The sequence below is a fragment of the Aulonocara stuartgranti genome, assembly GCF_965226115.1.
Source record: "Aulonocara stuartgranti genome assembly, chromosome: 3".
NCBI lineage: Eukaryota > Metazoa > Chordata > Actinopteri > Cichliformes > Cichlidae > Aulonocara > Aulonocara stuartgranti.
This window is the reverse complement of record NC_138941.1, coordinates 39187018-39211889: the sequence shown is the minus strand read 5'-3', so window position 1 is coordinate 39211889 and position 24872 is coordinate 39187018. Positions and strand designations below refer to the sequence as shown.

Below are 24872 nucleotides of genomic sequence, written 5' to 3'. Positions count from 1 at the left end.
CACAAATCCATTCTGGCTACAGCACGGGCGTTTTCAGGGGTTTCATCTCGTGTCCTGATGAAGAGCTTTGTATGGACCACCTGCGCTCGGGGTCTGGACAAGCAAAAGCTCTGATTGCAAGGTGAATGGAGCGCATACGTATGTGGCGAAGGAAGCGTCACGTCGACACACAAACCTTTCGGAGGGTCTGGCTATCTCCACAGAGTGTGGGTGCAGAAGATTAGCTTCCTGAAGGACAAAGAGAAGCAAACAAATCATTGAGAGTCGAGCACAGGGTGGTAGCCAGGATAAAAATGAAGACACTTTTCTTTGTCTCTTTTTGTTTCTCCTTTAAGCAATGTGATTAAGATTTAATTTCTGACCAAAGCAATGCAGGGGCTGCTTGTCTTTGGATAATCGTATGTGTGTTTATGTGTGCTGGGACAGATGGTGTCTGTGGGGGTGGTAAGTGATAAAGTGTATATCAACCCTGTAATGATAGTATTAGCAGGGAGAGCTGCAGGTGGCTCATCACGATGTTTGCCCGCTAAACTGCTGACTTATGTCCCTGGGTTAAAACAGACAATTGTTATTTACTTGTGAGTGGGAGGCACAGTTGTTTTCCCTCTATCCCACATTTTCTGTCTTTCCTCCAGTTTCTATAAGCTTAAAAGAGTACTCTGAAGAAGTGGTCTGTTGACTTGTGGATTTGACAAAAAAGTGGACTTTTGACTGATCTGAGCCTCTTTGGGAAGGCTGATTCCCATTTCTGAGATGAATTAAAAGTTAGTCAAAACCCAACCAGCAACCAATCATCTGGCTGTCTTGTGTTTGCTTATGAATATTAATAGTTTACATGTGATGCCTGTACTGTACAGTACTGTGCAAAAGTCTAAAACTACCCCATCGGCATTTATATTTTGCAAGGAAATGGGCAATAGATTTAGTGAGTTATTATCAATCCATGACTGATAATGTTCCACTGGGTGTTTTTCTATCCAGGTTTGCTTTTACAGCATTGGCAGTGTGTTTGGGATCATCTTCATGAAAATTGAGGCTGTTGCCGATCGGATCATTTTCAGATGGTTTTCCATGACAGATCAAAATGGTACTTTGCTGCGTTCATTACTCAATCAATTTTGACAAAGCTCTCCACCAAAACTGGCTTAAACACAGCCCCAAACCATAACGGAGCCTCCACAGTGTACCTTGGCTGTAGACACTCAATTTTGTTCAGGTGTCTCAATTCAAATCAATTCAATAAAACTTTATTGATCCTGACGGTCGACCCCGAATGAAATTGGGTTAAGGCTGCCGACATAAAGTTTGAATTCACCACTCCATCAGACGTGTTGCTACTGATTTTCAGTTGTGTCATTTGGCACACCTCAGTCTTTTCTCCTTGTTTTCCTTCTTTATGAAAGAAGACCATTTGAGACCATTTCTGATGTGGCGTCAGTGAACAGTGGCTGTGTCTACTAAAGGTCCAGATACATCCCTGTCTCTACCTCCTATTTCTTAAAGACACGATTTTCAGATACTGTTCATCTCCTGTAGATATTTTTAGGCCTGCCACTTCTTCTTTTGTCCTCTACTTGTTCAGTTTCTTCATTTTTTTCTTTATGTATTTTTGTGAAAGGCTGCTAGTAACAAAGTGCCAAAAGATACAATTTAAAATTGATTCTTTGCTAAATTGTCCGTCATGCGTAGACACAACACTGGTTTATCCACCGAGTTAAGTGCTGTTTTATGCTTGAATGAGTCATAGGTCAGTGTGACCTATTAAAGTGGCTTAAAAGACTAAAAAAAAACATTCCCCTGAAAAAGGTCAGGTACAAGGATTCAACTGAAAATCAGTGAAAAAGCAGCCATTGTCCACTGAAAAAATTTGGACAATGGCTGAAAGTTCTTCAGAGAGCCCAGAGAACTATTTTCCAAATCATTCTTATTAAAAATGACAAGACAGTCTGGCTCCTTGGAAGCAAATATAAAGCAGTTAGAGCAGAATCAAGACTTTTGCACAGTACTGTGAAAGAAATATAAATTAAATTCAGTTTTCAGACATCTCATTTTTAAAACTGTGCTTTCTTATGAAAGGGTTTTACCATTCTGGCCCACTTCTGGTCATTTGGGCTGTATGTGGGACAAATGACTTGGACATCTCTGCTTTATACTTTATCTTTGAAGGCTACCACAAACAAAACACACAGTTGCAAGGACTTAACTATGTACTTTAGTAGTTGTGAAGATTTTCAGACAAATAAAACAGCTGCTGAATCGGAGACTACACTAAGAGTTTCCTGCTTAAATCTGTCGCCCTTCCAGTGGGGACACGTTAAATGTCCATCGCTTAGACGAGTGGCAGTAGACACCTAGCTTCTGGTCTCCACTCTCCCAGAATAATACAGTACACCTTCTTTGTTAAAATACAATAAGTATTAGTTCTTCCAACAACGTAAAATATTTTCACCTTCTTTCCTTTCACTGATACGGGAGTTGACTTCAGGACTGAAGATGAAGGCAGTCAGACTGAAGGCCTTGATGTGGCTACCTGCTGTTACTGTAAATAGGTTGGATCTTCAGTCTGAATGATAAAACATCATCTTTTTGAATCTTAACACCAGTATAGCAGGGAACAGGCAGTGTGGGAGGTACTTTGGGAATATTGAAGCTTTGCTAACTTCTGAGGAGGGAGGGAAAAAAAACCCAACAACAACGATCTCGTGTCAAATCAAACAAAGAACAAAGGTTTTAACTTTAAGTAATAATGCACACGTTTCATCAAAAGAAATGGAGGTACTGCGCTCTATACAGTCTGATTACTTAAGAATTTGGGATCTTGTGGCCTTGGGGCATTTGTTGAATGCTTTGCATTCTGGGCTCTTTTATCAAAACTGTTGTATAATTAAAGTCCTGTAGTGATTGTGGCCGTGTGGAAGGGGTTAAAGGTCATCTCAGCACTGCAAAAAGGGTTACTGGAGCATACTCAAAGTTCATCTATTTCATGCCAAATAAAAAAAAAGTGAACTTTTGTCGACCTTAAAATATTTGTTCAGTTGTTTTTGTGTATTTTTTTGGCATCAATATGAGCTTAAGCATATACAAGTGTGGTGTAGTAAGTACAGCGAGCACGTCAATGAATTCTTTATATCTACATTACTGTTTTGTGTCTTGCTCGTTCCTTGTAGTCTGAGATTTGAGGACGGATCTGCCTTTCATCCCACACGTGCGGAGTTTCTTCTAAAGAAAAACGTAGATGAATGCTGCACGACTGCTGCTCAAAGAATGACAATTACTGTCACTGACCGCAACTAAGTTAACGTGCTTGTTCTCCTCAGATGTGCGTATTCGCTGCATTCGCGACTGAATGGAAATGGAGTTGCCCTTGTGCTGTCAAATTGCAGCGGATGGCTTCAGGTATGCTGAGAAAATGATCTGGTTTGTGTAGGCAATGTGCTTGAGAGTGCATGAGTGGGAGTGAATTAAAGGAAAGTCCAACCAATATTATGAGGGAGAGAGGAGTAGAGCCGGGATTGGTCCGTGCGTGAAAACAGGTGCTGGGGAAAGGAGATGTTGGAGGACTCCTTTACATAACCCGGGTGGAAAAAAGATACAGCGGTGAGGCAGAAGGGGAAAAGGAGAGTAGAGGTAAGATTAAGTAATTACCCTTTCAAGCCTAATTTGAGGTGCTGTTTGAAATTAACCTATGCAAATGAAGTGACTAAATCACACCGAGGACCGCAGTGATTCAGATTCAGCACAGCATTAGTGTTCACATCTTATCACAACACTATCAAATCCAAACGCTGAACTATAGTGAAACTTTCATGAGTGGTATTGAGGAACAGTTCAAATGAAAAGTCACACTGTGTATCAGTATGGTATTCTTTCAGTATGTTTAAGGTACAGTAGAGTTATAAAAGATGATCAAATAAAAGTCAAATAAAAGCTGCAGGTGCGGCTGGAAAACCAAGCAAATATTAGTCATTGTTAAGGATCTACATGGCTTTAATTCTTGACTGATTCTGTTGGAGGTTTCTTCCTGTCGAAAGGGAGTTTTTCCTTCCCACTGTCACCAACGTGCTTGTTCACAGGAGGTCGTGTAATTGTTGGGGTTTGTCTGTATTATTGTAGCGTCTCTACCTTATAAGATTAAGCTTCTTAAGGCGGCTGTTGTTGTGATTTATTGCCTTATAAATAAAACTGAATTAATTGAATTGAATTCCATTATACTGTAAGAAGTTTAAGAAGTTAAGCATTTACAGGATTATTCTGTTATTATTGTAAAACTATAACAGTGCCTTTACGGTATCATACTGTCAGTTCTTTGGCTTTGGTTGCCTGAATGTGATCTGGTGATCGAGTGCTAGTTGAACGTTCACTGTTCTTAGCCAGGCCAAAACCAGAACTTATTAACTACCGTATTTTTGGACCATAAGGCGCATTAAGTGAAACAAAACCGTCAGAAAGGTCAAACTTTACTCAACTCATTCTTCTTGCTTCCTCCACTTCCATACCATCGATTTATTAATGTTCAATTCTCTCGCAACTGCTCTATTCCCATGTTGTTGCAGTATATTACTGACTAACCTCATATTATGGATGGATTATTTCCTGACTGAAGTTTGGTCCGTTTACAGCATCCTGCCATGCAATTGCATTTGTCCCTAACCATCGGGAACCCTCACGTTAACTTTTATCGAGTTGAAAAAAGTTAGCATTCATCCTCCAGCTTCACTGTGTTTTTGTTATGCTAACATAGCTGTAACGCTAGTTATCACGCAGCACATCATTATATACCAGCTAGCCCAACTTCAGTAACTGTCACGGCTGGCGGAGGGAGCCGTGTGGTGTGGAGGAAAAGGAGGACCCAAGATGCAGCAAACTGATGATACGAGTGATGTTTTATTTACAAAGGTGGCGGTGACAAAAACAGGCAACGAGGTATGAGTACTTTACAAACGGAAACCTAAACTGGGAGAAACTAAATAGCAAACCTGAGACCGTACAAAGGGGGTGCGGGGCAGAGGGACGCAGAGACAGGACACCATGGAACGCAGATGAATGCAGAGATACGCAGAAATACACGGATGAGTGCAGACGAGCCGACGAGGAGCACAGGCAGACACCAACTATAAATACACACACCAGGTAATGAGGAAATGGCACACAGGAGGGGACACAGCTGGAACTTAATGGGCATAACGAGACACAGACCTACAAAGTAAAACAGGAAATCTAGAACCCGAACCGGACACAAGGGGGGAGGACACAGAATAACTAGAACAGAGGGAAATAGTCACAAAACACAAAACGCTGGGTCAACGACCCAGGACCATGACAGTAACCCTACAAACATCACTGCTGTTTAGTTTTCTGTCTTCATTTATGTTGGAAGTGATAGCAGAGCTGTACGTTTTAATTTTTTCAGAAATCTCTCAGTCAGAACATGCTATATCATGTTTAGGTAGAAACTAGCAAGCTAACTTCATGCTAACTTCTAGCTCATTTAAAGCTGTAGCCAAAATGCTCCGACAATCCATCAAGCAGTGCGGCTTCGTAGGTTACCAAAGTCATACTAAAAACTTTTTTGATAGATTTTTGAGTGCCGTGTACCACATAAAATCACTTCGAGGTCAGTAAACACAGCCAGAATTCATACACCGGATTATAAGGTGCACTGTCGATTTTTGAGAATATTAAAGGATTTAGGTGCACCTTATTGTCCGGAAAATCCAGTAATAAGTTATTAGTTAAGTGGGTGTTACAGTCTTTGAGCTTGCAAGCACAAAAATTGCCTCTTCGAATTGTTACAGTAGTTTGCACTTTCTTCAGTCTGTGCTGAGTGTGTGTTGGCTTGATTAGTGAACCTGATTTTGAGCAGACGGGTTTTGGGTGGATTCAAACAGAGCGAGACCTGAGTTTGTGCAGCAGGTTGTTTTAACCTGCTACACTCACAATATGTTCAACACTGACTCGTGAACAATCCACGACCTGCATGTGGGTTCATATTTTTTCATCAACATTTACAGTATTTTACTGTATTCACAAATAACACTGACTTGTTATAGTTTCCTGTATTATTATAGACATTTTCTATTTTTTCTTGACTGTTGTTACAGTAAAACTACTTTCAGCTGCTCCTTTATTCACAAGGGGTCACCACAGCAGGTAACTCTGCATGTTTGAGTTGGCAGATTTTTCCACCAGATGCCCTTCCTGCTGCAACTGTCAAAGGGATTTACAACATGTCTCCTCCCGGGATCAAACTCAGGATCTTTCATTTGTTAAACCACTACACGACAGGGACACTTTTTTCCTGTTGTTAAAGTTCTAAAGCTGAGGAATAAATGTTAAAGTCAACATTTTCAGGTAAATTAGACTGTCAGAAAAGAGAGAGATCACAGAATAGAACAAAAAGCACTCAGAGAGAGCAAACCCCTCACTTTCTGCACAATATTTACTTTAAAGGGAATAGTATTATATTTTTACTGTAAACATTATGTAGGAGTAGGTGACGGATAATAGGTATTGATTTGTAAATAACTGGACATGAATAACTTCAGCTGATTATATAATATATATTGTACAATAGCAGTATATTTCTAACTAACTCGGCAGCTCATTTTCTTGACTATACTTTCTTTGACGATATAACACATTTTGGGGCCAAGTTGAAAGAAAGGCAGAAACGTATTTGGATGCAAAAGGTTTTACCATAATGAAAAAGAACAGTGATAAAACAGTACTACTTTCATGCAAGAAACAGCACTGAATTGGAACACTGAAAGAGTTCAGTTTCAATAAAACAAGAATTTACGCTAAAATAATATTTCAGTGATATTTTTGTGTAGCGGTTGTTTCTTGTGGAGTCGGACAAATTGTATGACATTTTAGCGCCACGCTGAATAGAGTTTTTACATCGAATCCATGAAAATCAGCTGCAGTGCCAGGCCGCATCAGCTGATGACTCCACTGATATCCTTCTGCACATCCAATTGACAGATCTATTATAAGGCGCATTATTTAAGCTGCTTTAGCCAGCTTACCGCTCATCTACAACCTGCCTCAACCTCCGCGCCTCTTTTATGCTGTGTCAGTTTGATATCTGTTGTCAGTGATGCATGGTCTGCTCTATATAGGGGGTCTTGCTGCTATGCACAGAACAGAGCCCATTTGCCAAATGTAAATGCCTGCAGTAGGAGATACTAATCCTACTGTACTGCAGGCATTGACTAAACTATAAATTTATTAAAGAAATAACAGACCCCTGACTCTATACACAGCTAATGCAAATGCTAGTCCCTATCAAGTAACAGTATATGAGTTAGCTTGCTTTGCTGGCTGTCTAATTTTGTATTAAGCCACACAGTACACATACACAACTAAAGAAACCATCAGATTTCAGAAATCCAACGCGTGCTGTCAACCAGCAACACTTCAGGCTGTTCTCCCCATAACATCCTGGCACAATTCATAAGCTGGCACGGGTCCATGACTGTGACCTTCTGTAACGACCCACAAAACAGTGCACGATCCCCCAGCGTGCCTCTCTTTGAGTACAAGGAGAAAAGAGGAAGTGAGGCGCATGTGTTTAACTGGCGAAGATGAAATTAAAAGCGGTGATTTCCCTGTTGACTGCTTGCTCTAAGCAGCTGCGCGCTTCTCTTTATGGCGAGCGTGTCACGATCTCTCACCTGTCTGCACACAGCCCGCCTGTCAGCTCTCCGTGTTTGCTCGGTCTTGCGTTAGATATATAAAAACACAAGATATTGTTTTGGTGACATTTACCCGCAAAGGCTTACTCACCGGCTACGATGCACGTCATAAAGGTACAACAGACCTTTCATTCGGCCCTGGAAGAAACAAGCAATAGACGGAACAAATCAATTGGCATTTATGTACTTACTGCTGTATCAAACTACAGTATGTATCCACCCAGCATGGCGTACCGCATGGCTGCAGCTTTATAAGGGATGAATGGACATTATGAAGAGCTTGCTTGGGATCATCTTGCGATCTAAATGCAAATTCAGGAAGGGTGTTAAAGCACTGAGGAAGTTATTACCTACATGGCTGGCTTTGATGAACAGCTCACAGCGTTTCAGGCAAATACCAAAGTGGAGCATTGCATCCATGAGATTAAGATGATTAATTACTCTTTTAAATGTATTCCTTTTTTTAAAAACACCTCGTTCAACCTCAAGCAATCATATTCAGAACCCGTGATGCTACTTGTCTGAAACAGTGCTGTGAATTCAAGTGCAGAGCCTATGCAAAAGCGACTTGTAATCACTACAGAAGCTAAACCATGCTTTCAGTTATGTCATAGACATATATAGGGACTACCTAAGTAAAGGTAAAGTTCACATACAGCATGACTGTGGAATATGGCTTTGCCAGATCAAGCAGACTTTAGTACATTTAGATCGTGTCGTGCTGCACAAAGTAACACTTAAAACTGTGCAACCCCGGCAGAGGAAAATGTGTACTCGTGCCTCTCTTTAAATCTCTCCCCCAAAACTGTTTGAACCAATGCTCATTTATGTAAAAGCCACCAATTTGTGTCACTGTTTTGCAATGATTCCCAAGGACTTTTCCAGAGATAGTCCCAAACATATGCTGATGTGACATCACTCGTGACAAACCTACTTTAAGATAAACTCTTAAAAACACACTTTCAGAAATAAAAGTCACCTTTAGAGGAGGAGAGTGTGTGTGTGGGGGGGTACAGGGAGAGTGAAATGAAAGCAATTTTTCTCCTTTTGAAATGTAAATGCACTGCGATTTGCTGAATACCTTTGAAGAAATCATGTTATTAAGAATCAGGTGTCGCTATGCAGCCACCATTGATACGGAGTTCATAATCTTAAATGAAATATTTTTCTTCCTCTTGCAATTTCTTCACCCTTTTCACTCCTTTCTAAGTGGAGAGCAGGCTTTGTGTGAAAAGGTCATATGGCTTTCATGGAGCTCACACTCACCTGCTGACAGGCGAATGTCATCACTTTCCTTTAAACTTAGTAATGACTCTTTTTACACGCCTTCGTGGCTAAAGCATCGCCATGCGCTGCTCTTTTCAGTATCTTCGCGCAATATGTAAACTATATGCTACACGCGATGAAATGTATAATTATGTCAAAAAGAGTAAATCGAGCTCTTCATTTAGGGATCCAAAGAAACACAGATTTCTTTTTTCTTTAAAGTGCAACATCTATAGAGATCACGGCTTTAAACACTGCCGACAGGAATATTTTTTTGTTATTAAAAACATTCTCTGTGCTCTTCAGCCATGGGTATGTGAAACGGCGTACATGAGACATAACAGTGCACACTGAGGGCATCTATTAACATGAATTTCAGGGTAAGAGTATATTCATCTCTCTCCTTTATCTTCTCCTGTCTGTTTTTTTCGAATTAACATTGTCATGGGTATTACTAATTAGGTCAAATTCAGACGTTCCGAGTACAAATGAACATGCCAGTAAAACTAAGAAAGATTTAATTACCAAACACACAATGCAGATATTACTCTTGTGTTTGGCACGTTGGTGAAAGTATAAACAATGCAGAAGTCATGCTAGCAACACTTAGAAACACCTAGAAATCATATCACTAACAGCATTAGTATGTTTACAGTATTGTAGTATGTTACAATGCTAACATTTGCCGTAGCGTTTAAATGTTTCCAAGCAAAGGTTGATGAGACATTTATAGGGTGTGTAAACAAATACTGGAAAAAATGTAGAATATCATGTATTAATACTGCTGTTCAATATGACGATATAAAAACGTCTATCGTTTCATTTTACGCTATCGTTTGTTTCGTGGTGTCGCAAAATAAGCTGTTTACGGCAATATTTTTTCATCGTTTTGATGGTCACTGTAGTGGCTATATTAATTTCTTAAAGTTCTCTCTTTCTCTTATATTTCATATAACCACACTACAGACAGACAAGCGCCTGTTTTTATGCGTTGTTGTTAGCAACAACGACGGTAAAACCCTCGCGTGTCCGCTTATTTATTTTCCACATAAACCTTTCACAATAAAGCTCAAGATCCTGTTGAGACTTTTCAAAATAAACTGAATCACGTGAAAGAGTATGCAAAGTTGTCATGGTCCTGGGCCATGTGGGCCCAGTATTCTTAGTTCCTTGCATTTTTGTATTTCGTTCCTTATTTAGGCCATGTTTCCTGAGTTGCCCTGTTGTGTTGTTCCCTAAGTGTTTTCCCTTCGTGACTCTTACCCCCTGTGTGCCCCTCTGTGTATTTATGAGCCCTCGTCTCTCTTTGTGTTTTATTCCATGTTTTCCCCAGCCCGTTATGTCTGTGTTCTCCCCGTGCTCTCTCTCCTCCTGTCTGAACCTCTGTACTTCCTGTTTTACTTTGCCCGTCTCCCGTTAGTGTTGCGTTCACTCCTGCCGTGTCTTGTTATGATTATCAGTGTCACCTGTGTTCCCTGTGTGCTCCCACTTCCCTCGTTAACCCTCTGTGTATTTATGTCTGCGTCTTCCTCAGTTCTGTGTCGCGTTCTCCCTCATGCTGCGTGGATTTCCCTGTGTCTCTCTCCGAGTATTAGTTTATTGTTCCCAGTTTTAGTTTTGTATTTTCCTGTCAGCTTGTCAGCAATAAAGCTGCCTTTTGAGTTCATCCCTTGAGTCCGTGAGTTTTGCGATTGGGTCCTCATCCTGCCTGCCACGCAGCGAGCCATGACACAAAGTATTTACAGATGAGAAGCAAAAAAGAGCCGGCAGGTGCTAAAAAATAAACTTCAGACTCAAATGTTAGAACATACGTACGGAGCCCCGCAGGGGACATGGGAGAAAAAAAAATTAAGACGGACTTTTGCGAGATCTCGCAAAACAAACTCGGGATCTCGCAAAAGTTTTAGCCACATTCTTCGGACGCCGGCTCGAAGCCGACCGGGAGGTCGAGGCACGATGTGCCAGGAAAGCGGTGCTCCTCCCAGCTGTAGTAGGTCTTCGGCCTTCGACCTCCCGTCAGCTCGAAGCTAATGGGAGGTCGAAGAAAGAATGCGGCTAAAACTTTTGCGAGATCCCGAGTTTGTTTTGCGAGATCCCGAGTTTGTTTTGCGAGATGTCGCAAAAGTCCGTCTTAATTTTTTTTTTCTCCCATGTCCCCTGCGGGGCTCCGTACTATCGGGACGATAGATGTCTTATATCGGGATATGAGATTTTGGTCATATCGCACAGCCCTATGTATTAATAGTCCTTAATAACTCAGGAGATGCTGCATTCCCTGAGAGGAACATGAATGCCTAAACCAAATCCATCCCATACTTTTTCAGGTTTCAGGCATGGACCACAAAGACCTTACTCTACCATGCCACCATATCCACTTCTGGTTGGAAGATATTACACGAAGAAAAAAAAAGTTAAAGCAATTTTTTCGTTGCATCTCAAACTTCATTCTGTGAAAAAAACATCTGGCCTGTTTCCGTCCTTTAAATTAGAATCAGAATCAGAATCAGAATCAGAATGGGGTTTATTGCCAAATGTTGAGCAGGTTTATAACATTAGGAAATTGCTGCGGTGCTTCAGTGCAAACATAGTGTCATAAATAGCACTTAAATAGACATGAAAAAATAAAAGTAGGGATAAGAATTAAAAGTGCTACGTAGAAAGATATATACATGAGTGCAGGTGGTGATCAGTGCCAAACATGGAATGATGCAGTGAACACAGCGTAGGGTCATGTGTTAGTGGCGGGAACAGTCATATGGTTATTGTTCATGTGTCCAACAGCAGAGGGGAAGAAACTGTTCTTGTGGCGAGAGGTTCTGGTGCGAATGGACCGGAGCCTCCTGCCTGAGGGGAGCAGGTCAAACAGACTGTGTCCAGGGTGAGAAGGGTCAGCTGAGATCCGAGCTGCACGCCGCAATGTCCTGGAGGTGTACAGGTCCTGCAAAGATGGGAGTCTGCAGCCAATCACCTTCTCAGCAGAGCGCACAACACGCTGCAGTCTCTGTTTGTCCCTGATAGTGGCTCCAGCGTACCACACGGTGATGGAGGAGGTGAGGATGGACTCGATGATTGCGGTGTAGAACTGCATCATCGTCCGTGTTGGCAGGTTGAATTTCTTCAGCTGCCTCAGGAAGTACATCCTCTGCTGGGCTTTCTTGATGACGGAGGTGATGGTGGGCTCCCACTTCAGGTCCTGGGTGATGGTGGTACCCAGGAAGCGGAATGAGTCCACAGAGGTGATGGGGGTGTCAGTCAGGATGATGGGGGGGAGTGGAGCTGTGTGCTTCCTGAAGTCCACAATAATCTCCACTGTCTTCTGGGCATTCAGCACCAGGTTGTTGTGGCTGCACCAAGACACCAGACGTTCAACCTCCCTCCTGTAGGCAGACTCGTCCCCGTCCGAGATGAGTCCAATAACGGTGGTGTCATCTGCAAACTTGATTAGCTTGACAGACTGGTGGGTGGAGGTGCAGCAGTTGGTGTACAGGGAGAAGAGCAGAGGAGAAAGAACACAGCCCTGAGGGGAGCCGGTGCTGATGGTCCGGGAGTCCGAGACATTCTTTCCCAGCCTCACGTGCTGCTTCCTGTCCGTCAGGAAGTCAGTGATCCACCGGCAGATGGGATCAGGCACATTCATCTGGGAAAGCTTGCCTCGGAGATGGTCTGGAAGGATGGTGTTGAAGGCAGAGCTGAAGTCCACAAACAGGATCCTGGCGTAGGTTCCTGGGGAGTCCAGATGCTGCAGGATGAAGTGTAGGGCCATGTTGATGGCGTCGTCTACAGATTACTGCCATCGCGTGCCCACAGTTGGCTGCTGTCTCTGGAAGCAGGATTAATTCTGCTTGACTTTGAGTCATTGGAATCTGTAGTATCTGCTGATTTGATTTGGGTGTCTGTTTCTAATTATATTGGTTACTGGTTGTTTGTGCATGCACATTATGGATAAACCTTTAGTCTTTGTTAGGAGGCTGGTGATAGATTGTCACTGGCTCTGCTTTCACTACTCTGATTTAGGATCTGCACAGTATGTGGAAATAGAGCGACCATCGACAAGTAAACAAGTGTGATGCATCATCTTAACAGATTGGTTTCGCTAACCAACTTGCCCAGCATGTGATCTAAAGGAGTTATATTGTAGTGTGAAGAAGTTTTTAATAACTCTGTTAGAAAGGAAAGACTTGGTGATACAGAGGGAAACTTCTGTCTTGTCGGGTTTAATTAAGCAAGTAAGTGGAACAGGCTCAGCAAGATGCAGAAGGTTGTCAATGTATATAAAAAAAATAAAATTTGGGCAGCACAAAATTATGAAACTGTACCAATTTGTCTTGCTAAACAGTGGAGGAAGTGTTGTGTGAGGTCATCGTCTCTACTTGCCGTTCTGTAAAAGTCACTGCGTACCACTGCACTGAATGATGAATGTCTGTACTAAGTTTCAAGGAAAACCATCCGATTTCTTGAGATGTCGGTTTGGACCAAAGTGCTGGACCTGTAAATGGATTAGCATTCCCAGCCCCGAAGCCCTGCTCGCAATGAATGTACATTTCCACTGCAAAAAAAGGACTTTGTAAAGTGTAACTCAGTAACCGGTGTCAGAAATCTCTCCTTCCCAGCCAAACTGTGTTCATGAAGTAGCATTTGTCATAAAAATGACTTATTCTGGCAGCAAAAATAGGTTTCAAAATTCACTTATCTGTGACTCTGGGGTGCTCAAGTGTTTTCTTTTTCTGCTCTGATGAATGAGGATAGCGCAGTGGTTGTTTGTTCCCCATCAGTAACTCTGAAACAGTAACCAAGCTCGTGGCATGAAAGGCAGTTTGGAGGTAGTTTATTTGTCCTGGGATGAGCATGCTGCTCAAGAACGCTCTTTTGTGGCTCTTGTATTAGTTGTTGTAATGCATCTGAGGTGTGAAGTGGATGCCGATATATTGTGTCATTTGCTCTGTAATTAATAATAAGCATCGGCAGGACTGATGGGGAATGCTTATCACATCAGAAGGACTCATCAGTGAATGATCACCAGGAGCAGGATTTAATTGGTGCCTGTTCTTAACTGGTTAGAATTAAAAAACTAGTAAGCTCCTACAGAGAGTAGTCACTACTCTTCTAGGTCGATAACTGACTGGCATTTTCAAAGTGCCTTCAGTATAATAAACATTTTTCATCCTCGTATACTGCTTCACACATAATGACTAATCTCTCCTGGCGCGCACTTATATTACAGTTTGTTTATGTTTTGTATGAGTAATTTATCATGGAGAGGTCATGGAAGATGACTATTATTGTCAACTGCTACTATATAAATGAAACAGGACTGAACAGGATACATGGACAAGCCTATTTAATAACAGGCATTAAATTTTGTGACGCTTCAAATATGGGGTAACATGCATTAACTTCCTTTGGAGGGAACAGCTTAATAGTTGCAAAATGTCAATATATCACACTTACACAAATAAAATTAATACAAGAAAAAAAACTTGTGCTCTACAGCGTTTGAGGAATGAAGATTTGGAAATTAATTTTATTTCTATTTCTACTGCACAAAAGTGCATGATGGTAAAGTTAAATTGCATTCATGACTTCTTGGACCCATCTGCACAGACAACACTGCTAACACAAAACTAGCCAAGAACCCAGATTGCATGTCAACTCCAACTCAGCAACCAGTCTGATCTTCAACAGGTAACATATGCAGTGATGAGAAGCCAGGCTTGCAGCATTATGGTCTCCATTTCTTCCTGGATGTTTCTGGAATAGAATCACTGTGACTTTAAAGGCTCTTTGAGCTGCTTTTCAACGTTGCTTTGTGTTCGTACATTAAAACTACAACAAAACTCCAGTGTGTGTCCTCGTTAGGACTGAGGTTTACATTGTTAACTGATAATTGTGTGCGTTTCAGGCCATTTGATGGAGTCGCGCAAAATTAATTTACTCCAGTGAGTAATAATGTACTGCACTGCTTTTAAGAAAGTAATGAGTAATCTGTAATACGTGACTTTTAGTCAAGCCAATAGTCTGGCACAATATTGAAAAGGCTGTAATGTGTTGTTGTGTTGGAGGGGAGGCAGTGATGAGGACCACGCAGAAAAGCTCATCAGGTTAAAACCAGGAATCTTCTTACTATGAGGCTACAGTACTACTGCACCATTGTGCCAAACTAGAAATAAAATAAAAAAAACTTTTAAAAAGCTGATAATATTTTTAGTTCCTTCAACTGAGGGACAGTCATTATCCCTGAAGAGACAGGGTTTTTCATCCTGCAGCACTGCTCTCTGGCTTTTTGGGGAAGCAACAAGCCCAGAACATTACTGAAAGGTGGGGTTAATGGCAGAATTCGACTCCTTAGCTCTTCTTCAGTGTCCTTTCTAACAGGGGAGGGACATCATCTGTGTAGTGATTTGTCAGGGGAATACACATGGAAGGAAAATAGGCCCTCCTGCTCCATCTCTCTCACTGTGGGAATGGAGAGGTATGAGTGGGCCTGCAGGAAGGGCAGTAAGGAGGTGGGCAGCCAGGCTGCTGCTTCATCTCTCTCAGTCCTGGGTGGCCTGCACAAGCTCAAAATAACTTACTTGGGAGACTCCACCTGTGGCCGTATTAGATTAATAGTCTGTTGCTTTTGTTAGTTAATTTGGGTTTTTTGGTCAAAACAACTCGGCTGCTGTGGAAAAAAATAAATTGTTAAATAGTTTTTTATACTTTTTTAAAAAATTTGTATAGGATGCTACCAGTCGCGTCTTAAAAGTAATGTCGGCTAACGTGACAAGCACTGTAATGGAGCCGAATCCCCACCACTAGAACATTTATCCATTTAACGGAAAGTCCATCCTCTGAAATGCAAACAACAAAGGAGCCTATACAAAAACTGAGAAGCACACACACACACACACACAACAAGGGAAAAGTAATAAATAAGCCGATACACAGGCGGTACAGCTGTGCTGAGGCTGTGAAATTGTATGCAAATTGTACTTCTTTGCACTTGACACTATTTTGCGTTACAGTTATTGTTTGGCTATTTGTAAACCCTTCACTTCTTTGCATTTTTATTAACTGACACAATTAACCCCTAAATTCCCACACGCTTGCAGCTCATCGTGCAGATCACACCTGCCGAACGCGGGGGCATTTTTGCCAACACGTAAAGCATTTTGTCAAAAACGCGTTCATCAAGCAAATTAGTTGCAGCTCGAGAACATTTAGTCTCCCAGAAGTTTCAACGCTACTTTTTCTTGCGACAGACCGAGATTAGCTGTCTTCTACTTCTTCACACCAAACATTTTGACATGTCACAGTAGAAAAAGCATAGGTGTAAAGAAATGATGAGTGAAATGAAGGAATTCTTTTTGCGTTTCAAGGTCCACCAGTGCGTGCAGGCTTCACTGTCAGGGTTTACATGGGCACAGAGCTATTGTCAGTGTTATTCACTGAACAACTAAACTTCTACTTTGACTAAGGAGACGGTAAGAAACGCTGTAGCCTGAGGTCATACTTCGAAGGACTCAATAAGAATGTAAAGTGTTTGCACACACACTTAATTATTAACGGTTTATGAACTGTTATATTCAGATTTGTAATTGCTGATTTTGCAAATACCCAACAAAACAGGTTCTAACTGAATGTAACTCTGAGACATAATTCACATCTTTCCTAAAGGCCGACTTCGAAAGTGTCGTGGCTATAATTTAAACTCGTGGCTGCTTAAAAGCTCGTCTAGACCGAAGCTCATCGCTTTGCTATGACTGCCATCCCAGCTTTTCTTTCCCGCGCACCCACATGCAATCCATTTTTCATGCCTGCTCTGTATTGTATTTCAGCTCGTTTTATTCTGGTCCTCTGGAGAACAGGTGTGTTGTTTTTTTTTTCTTTTTGTACGAAAAAGCAATGTGTGCTGCAGCCTGCTGAGCCCAGGCAGTTGGTTGGGTACATCATGTACTTGCTGGGAACCGATGCCGTCTGTCGTCGATGCCAGTAATCGCTACCAACAGACAATTAACTTCAGCATGTCTTTCAAACTTCTCTGTGACTTATTTTGTCTTTGCAAACTTCTCTTTCTGTAAATAATTAAGCCACTGATGGATTAATTTCGTGTCCGTAGTGAAAACAGTGCCTAACAAATCATTCAACCCCATTTAGGATCATAACAAACTTTCCCTGCAGTATTTTAGTACCTGTAGTCTGGAGTCTTAGGAGCATTCGTGATGTTTGTTCCCGTGGTTGCATCCTGGTGTGAGGCAATGAAATAAAAGCATTTCAGCTCTTAAAAATCAAACATGTGGGCTTTATACCTGCGATTGAACATCAAGCGGAAAGGTATAAGGGAGCGTCGGCTCGCCTTTATCTCTAATGGGCCCCAAACTGCAGTGCTTAGACTGAATATGAATGTTCTGCCGGTGAATTATTAATGTTGTGGTGCGCTTCGTATTCTGCCTGGCACTTCCAGAGGTGATCCACCTCCCACGCGGATTGGAAGCTGTCACCCGTAATTGGAGAAATCACGACAGCACGGAGTTAAGTGCTCCACAGTCCCCGGGTGAAGAATCTGATGGTGCACACTGCAGCACCAAGAGGTGGGAACATTTTCCTATATATTTTTTTTATGGTGCATTTTTTTTTCTCCTCCATACCTCTGAATAATTCTCGTTCTCCATCTCCATCCATCTTTTCAGGATTTCAGAGTGTTTTTCATTCTGCAGTATTAGTTAACTTCCTGAAAAAAATCGTAATTTCCAAGGATGTCATTCTCAGCAAGCGGCAGCGAGGAAATCTCGAGCTGATGCTGAAGTCAGATGGAGTGCTCACGGATCAAGATAAGCTGCAATGACTTTCATCACGACCTTTGACCTTGGCTACAACCTGCGCTTTCCGCTAAACATATTTCCTAAACCGTGTGAGGTGAACCGCATCTGATGAAAAACATTGGCGGCGGCGCACAAGCCACCGCTCGTGACGACTCAGCCGCACATTTTTCTGACAGAGTGACAACTCTGTGCAAAGTGTGTGGATCTCCAGTCCCACGGTGCGCCCAGGGCGCCGTCAAACTGACAGCTCACAGCACAAATGGACCCCTGTGGCCCAAAGATGGAGGCAAAGTTGTTGCCACGGCAAAGAGTTTTGGTTGTCCGATTGGTCCCCGCGAACAAAGGAGATCTGTCAGCTTTCATGACAGGGCCAAGATTGCAGTGTTTTATCCCGGATCAAGCATGATCCATGGTCAAATTGTGGCAGATTCATCCCAACCGTGGCTCTTTGAGACCCGTATGTCTGTCAAAAACTTTAGCGATCGGAAGAGATAAAGCTTATGTTGACAGGGGTTTAGGCCAATGCCGGTCATGTGTGAACCGGTGACAAGGTCAAAAGATGAAATGTGTCGCGGGGAGGGGCGAGGTCTCATCAGGACAGAGGGGAGCGGAGCTCTCGGAGAGATAAGTGAAGCTTGATGTGACAAGGTTTGTCTAAATTTGATAAGAATCCAAAACTGGGGCACGGATTTCGCTCTGCCTCACAGGAACACACACTTTTGTCAAGAGGAATCGTGTGCAGTCTGTTTTTAGCTCCACAATTGGAACTTAATCACTTTAATCCATTCGTTGGATTATGATGCTACTGCTTCATGATAAACCATCTGTGTGAGAAGGTGCCTCTGTGTTAAATTTAAAGTTCACCTATCATCGCTTCCAAATCTGCTTCACTAATTCCGTATTTTCTCCACCGTTTCCTACCACATTTATTCATTTTTCTTATCAATTTCTATTTTAGCCATATGTTTGGATTTAGCTCCATTTCAGCAATAGAAGCTACCCACAAGTCCAATTTCAGTATGGACAAAACACCTACTATCCACTCACGCCATGGTGCAAACAATACACTTTATTTCTATTTTGAGGAAAAGAGAAAAACATTCAACACTGGAACAAATCCAAGAGATGATATAGCTTGCTCTCTCCGACATGCAAATTTAATCGGCATGAAAAGGAAATGAGAAGAAAACAAATCATGCACTGCTGCCAGTCCAGCCAGAAAAACAATGAGATCATATACAACCATAAGGACAGTTTAATGACGCTCTATAAGTCGTTTGGGGGCAATGTTTGCCAAACTATGCTGTAAATGACTCCTTACTGTGTCAGTATGCTAAAGCTCTTATGAGTCATGGGAACACTGAAAGTGTTATTACAGCGTAAAAAGGTTATATCTTTTTCAATATAAAGTTTTCTTGTATTAAATGCATGTGCAGTCTATAATGTGAGCAGGATAGATCCAATATCCTGAATTTCTTTCTCAAAAAAATAAATGAAATCCTTTTAACGGTAATGTCAGAGTAATTGCACTGACGAGCTGCTTGCTGTTCATTTAAGGAGAGTGCTTGGATCTCCTTTTGCTTTACTTTGCTGGAGGTGAACACTTTACAATTTCACATCTCTTGCAAATAAATTGGAATAAAAACACAACTTTACTGTAATAAAGGCAAAGTCTACTACCGGTCGGTTTAATATGGCTCACCAGCAGGTTTTTTACACATCTGCAGAATCTATCCACGAACATCTGCAAACAGAAACAGATGCTCCCTTTAGTGAACTACAGCCATATTATTCCAGATGCCAGATAAAGGATAGGTAAGGTCTCAAAGGTAAAAACAAAAGAGCGAGGTCACACAGTTGTTTTCATTTCATTAGTAAAAGTCTAACCCATTTAGTAGCATAATTATTTTTTAAAGATTTTAATCATTTTTTATGTTCTTTCATTCTGTTTGTATGTCGTAGCCCCAGTGCACTACTACCCTACTGCACCCTACCAGTAATATAATTCCAGTACTACACTATATACATGAACATACATGTACATGGTGTGTTTTGTCATTTGTTGTTATGCTTCCTGACAGCACAATTAAGACAAGACTGAACAAGCCTATCAGGAGAGAGCCTTTTTAACACAGACATACTTTATTGTCATTCAAATTTACATCTTGTAGTACACAATGAGATTTTGTTGCATTGGCTCCATTTGTGCAAAAAAAAACAAAAAACAAGTAGTATTCAAAAAAATTACAATTATTTGTAATTTTAGGTTTGTAAAGTTGCATCTGAGCAAATCTCAACATAAGGAACAATGTCCTTTGGATGAGACCAAGGTGAAGATGGTTGGCCATAATGCACAGCACCAAACAGCATATCAGCACAACATGGTTGGAGCTGTGATATTAGTGTTTCTTTTGCAGCAGCAGGTCTTGAGATCATTCGTCTGACAGCTAAGAGGTGGCTGAAACTGTGTCATGCAACAGGACAATGATGTGAAACAGCAGCACGTCTATAACAGATCGGCTGAAAAATGAAAGAATCGTGGTGCTGCAATGACCCGGTCGACGTCCAGATCTCAACCTTGCATGAAAGGCTGTGGTGGGACCTTAAGAGATATGCATAAATGAATTCCTGCAAACCTCAATGAATTGAAGCAATGCTGTAAAAAAGAGTGGACCACGAGCCAAACAGGAAATAAGTTCAACTTGTTGCTGCTAAAGTTGGTTCTACAAGCTCCTGAATCATGGGGTGTAGTTAGTTTTTCCACATGCTGCTTCTGCACTTTGGCTCAGTTTTTTCTTCAATTAATAATGACATGGTGTAATATTTCATGTGTTGTTCTTCATCTGAGGTCGAATTTCAATAATTTTTAAGATCTGACTGAACAATTTTCTTTATTTATAACCCAAGAAATGAAAGCGTGTGTTCTTTCTTTTTACCATGCATGTATATATATCACTACAATTCGTGAACATTAACTCCCCCCTTATTTTGTTCTACTTATCAAGTTATTCCTCACAGCCTTAGTAAGATGAACATACAGTAAGACCTTGCAGGCTGTTTTACCTGGGGGTTTCCAGATGATGAGATTCAGAATAATTCATTCATATACTGAATATTTAATAAAATGGCATGGGGCAATATGTGAAAGGCTTATTTCATGTTAAAGTATTTTTTTAAGGCTATAAAATAACGTGTGTCCACATAGTGAGGTCAGCGTAGACGGTTAGGGCACAAAAAGTCCTTATATATCCATTTTAGTTATGTCTTAGAAGCTAATCTTAAAATTCTCGAGAATATAAGAGAATATCTAATAAGCTTTGCAGGATGGCTTAAAAAGGGCCTGTTTCTTTCAAATTTTCACAACACAAGCTTTTCACCTGACAATGATCTGCAGGTGTGTGCTGGCATGTGTGAATTCAAAAATATAGGCCATTTATGGGATCCATCTGCCCCAGGACGTACTGCATTTAAAGTGCTTTATGGTACAGTATGGGATCGCCACATACCTGTGATGGCCCATAACCTATTAGCCTTTAAATATATAGCGTGGCTTGCACTGTGTCATTGTGTCACATAAATCTATAATTTTTCACGATATATCTTGAGATTATATATATATATATATATATATATATATATATATATATATATATATATATATATGTGTATATATATATATATATATGCTGTATTTTTTTCTTATGCAGTTATTGCATATGCAGAATCTTTTATTGTGAAACTCATCCTATGGTCATGTTTAAGACCAATAAGACGGTTTCACCTTTCGTTGTTAAGCGACTACAGGGAACTGAAAGCAGGAGTGTGGTCCGCTTGCACCTCTTTCTATCCTCTCTTCTTAATAGATTCAAATTAATGCAGTTTTGCCAGGAGCATCTGATGGAGTTAAGTTATTTGTCCTGGGCCTACACCCTTGTTCCACTCATTTCTATACAAATTCAATTTCAGTTAGAAAAGCAGACTAGCTGTTATTGCCCATTTGTCAAAACAGCAACGCTAGCGTGAATAGCCCGGTGGAGGAGGCGCTGGCTCGTAGCTTAGGACGGTTGCTTCCCTGAAGAAAATCAGATCAAGCATTGTGAGTGTCTCCCACACACCCCTTTGGTTTGTATTAATTCTTTCAAACTGCAGTGACAACGAAAGCCTGGAAACAATAGTCTATTCTTCCGGTGTAGGTGTAGGTCTTTTTGTTTTTGTTTGGGGTTATTTTTTTGCTAAATGACAGTCACTTCTCCATGCCCTGCATGGTTAACATATGTGAATCTCTCCATAGTTAATTCAGAACTTGTTTGTTTCTTAATTTGTGTTTTTTTTTTTTTCAAGACAAAAGGGGGAAGCTTTAATAATAGGAGCAAAAATACGTTACACAAGCAAAAAGTTAATTTGTTAAAATGCGTTAAGGAAGCATAACGGCAAACACTGATCAATGCAGCAAGCTCGCGGTGTGGGTGGACAAAGCAAAGGCTAGCTGCAGAAACAGAAAGTTTGAAGACGAGACCGAAGCAAAGTAAGAGAATTGGTTGCACAGAGGTTTGGGACCAGGGTGTTCCTCAGCTCCGGGGCACAAGCACTTAAGTTTCGCTCACCTATGGAGAGCAGCTTTGCAAGAGTGTGGGAGAGACAAAGTGTTTAAGAGGAGGTGTAGGGCGGCTGGAGGTTGCTTTTTTTTCTTCTTCTTTATCTTCCTCTTTTTCTTCTTCTTGGATCGAGTGCAAATAAAGATGCTGGAAGCACCCAGACAACTGTTTGTCAGCAGTTTTGGCTTTCTGGCAGCATCAGATGAAGAAAGACTTGATAGAGAAAAAGGAAGGTGAATACATGAAAGTGGGATACTGAAGAGTGAAACATCAGCAGTGGTTTTGATTCACCTATTGATCTTGGCAAACTGACGCTCCCTCTCATCCTTGACAGTCTTTCTCTCCTCCCAACTGAAATCTATTTTTTGCTCCCATCAGCAGAAAGGAAGGAAAACATGGCTTTGGCTTGATGATGAGTCAACTCAACCCCAGGTCACATGGTCTACTTTGTTGATATGAGGCTGAATAAAGCATGAGGCTGATCAAGAACAGAGTAAGTTTGCTAACCTTTAAAGTTATCTTTTACTAAGTTAAAACTGCAAATGCTTTCAATATAGGCTAGGAAGTTTGTAAAGCCAGAAATAGCATGTATTTAATTATGCATTCACTTATTAAGTGTAGTTACTTTTTTTTGCAAAACTTTACCATTTTAATAAGAGTGGATACAGTGATTTGATGCAGATAGGGATTAGAAAGTCTGTTCACTCCCTGTTGTCATAGTAAAATTGGTTAAATAAGAGTGTTTGTAGACAAAAAGTTTTGGAAATATATCAGACCTGAATTGAAACAATACTATTATCTTGTATTTATGTTACAGGCAGCGTGACTTTTACACAAAAAAAATCCAAAATACTATTTTGTGCTTATGCCAAATATATTTACAGCTCGCTGCTCTCTTCCTGGACGTCTTCACCTTTCTGAACTCCTCCTGGCTGAAGAATTGGAAAATACTGTATTGCCAAAATTATTCACTATCCGTTTAGCAAACACTATGAAAACACTACACATAAAACTGCATTACTGGAAAGTTGTACATAAAGCATCAAAAGTACAAGTATTTATTCTGTAGATAAATGTTCCCCATTACTGTTGTATGGATCAGTATTACTGCTGCAGATGGTTAAGCTTGAGCTGCTCTGTTCAGTCTGCAGTTATGCATCACATTCTTTTCAATCATTTGAAAACACAGGCCTGCATCTCTTAAAACAACAATACTAAAATATAATTAAAACAAACAAATAGGTGAATTAAAGGGATGTGATATGGTCAGATGTCTGTATCTACAGGGAGATAAAGGGAAGGTGGTGTGCTGCTGAAACTTAGTACTGGTTTCTCAGATATGCAAAACAGAAAGTGCTGGCTGAGCCTGCACCTATCACCTTGCCCGTTTTATTAAACTGGCTTTTACGTATCCTGTCTGTTGTCAAAGCTCTGCTTGCTAATGTGCTATTTGTGATATTCACATTTGTGTGTTTATTTTTAGATTTGACTGAGCTAACACTGCCTGCCTTGGAATGCCACAAGTTAAGGAAGCTGATTTTGCCCATAAAACTCTAGCATTCTGGTAATGTATACTACATATTGGTTAGTGCCCCAGTCACACAGACCTAGAGACCAGTCAGTGACCAGCAAGTAACCACCGGCTGCTGGGAAAAAAATGTGTATTCCCCGACTGGTTGCTGGAGGTTTCTGGCAGGCAGTTGGTGAAACTAGGCATAAAGATGTATGCAGTGCTGCACGATTGCCGATTGCGTCATGGGGCCAAATGTACTTTTGCATTTTACTCTGGTAAAAATCGCTCATTCCACATTGTGCAGCATTTAAGCTAAGCCTGGCTAACTTAGCATATTAGCTAAAAAATAGCTGGGCATTTTAAAACCCATGCTGTTTCATTTTCTTGACAAGATTTAGTTAAGACAATTAGAATGGACATAATATGGCTAACATGTTGCTGAAATAAGAGCCATATAACTTATAGCTGCATGTCTGTGCATGTGACAGTGAACATGTAACAGGTCATTTAACTACGAACAATACATTGAGGTTTTACAGGACTATCACATGGACAGGGTCCTTGATTGTTGCCTTGGCTTACAGGTACTGCTTGGCTTTGGATAGACAGAGCTTATCTGTGGATCAAGCTAAGCTAACTGGTTCAACTTTCAGACAAGAGAGGGATACCTATCGCCTCCTCAAACTTGCAAAAACCTGGAAAAAAAGCTAGAAAATAGCCTTTTGAAAGGGTTTGTAATGTGCCAGTAGATGTTCTGAATGCAAGAACGCCTATCTGGGTTCTTAGTACTGTTATAGTTATAATTTAAACAGAAATGAGTTTCATTGCAGGTACATTGCAATGAATTCTTTCTGAGACTATCGACATTTAGATAAAAGATGTTTCCTTCGGGATCACACCGAATAGTGCAGTAGAATAGTGCAGTATAGTAGAATAGGACAGTACAGTGTAGTATATTAACCTTCAAGGCCCTCCAACTCATTATAATGATGGGTTTAAA

General features: G+C 41.0%; 1 long non-coding RNA gene across 2 annotated transcripts; it reads left to right on the top strand.

The window, feature by feature from the left end:
• Positions 1-3505: 3505 nt before the first annotated feature.
• LOC309701806 lies at positions 3506-24004 on the top strand. Of its 2 annotated transcripts, none has more exons than XR_014275261.1 (3): positions 3506-3627; positions 22738-22852; positions 23843-24004. It is a non-coding gene; the product is annotated as an uncharacterized lncRNA (long non-coding RNA). The 2 variants fall into 2 exon arrangements; XR_014275262.1 differs by lacking the exon at positions 3506-3627 and adding an exon at positions 4813-5130.
• The last annotated feature ends 868 nt before the right edge of the window (positions 24005-24872 follow it).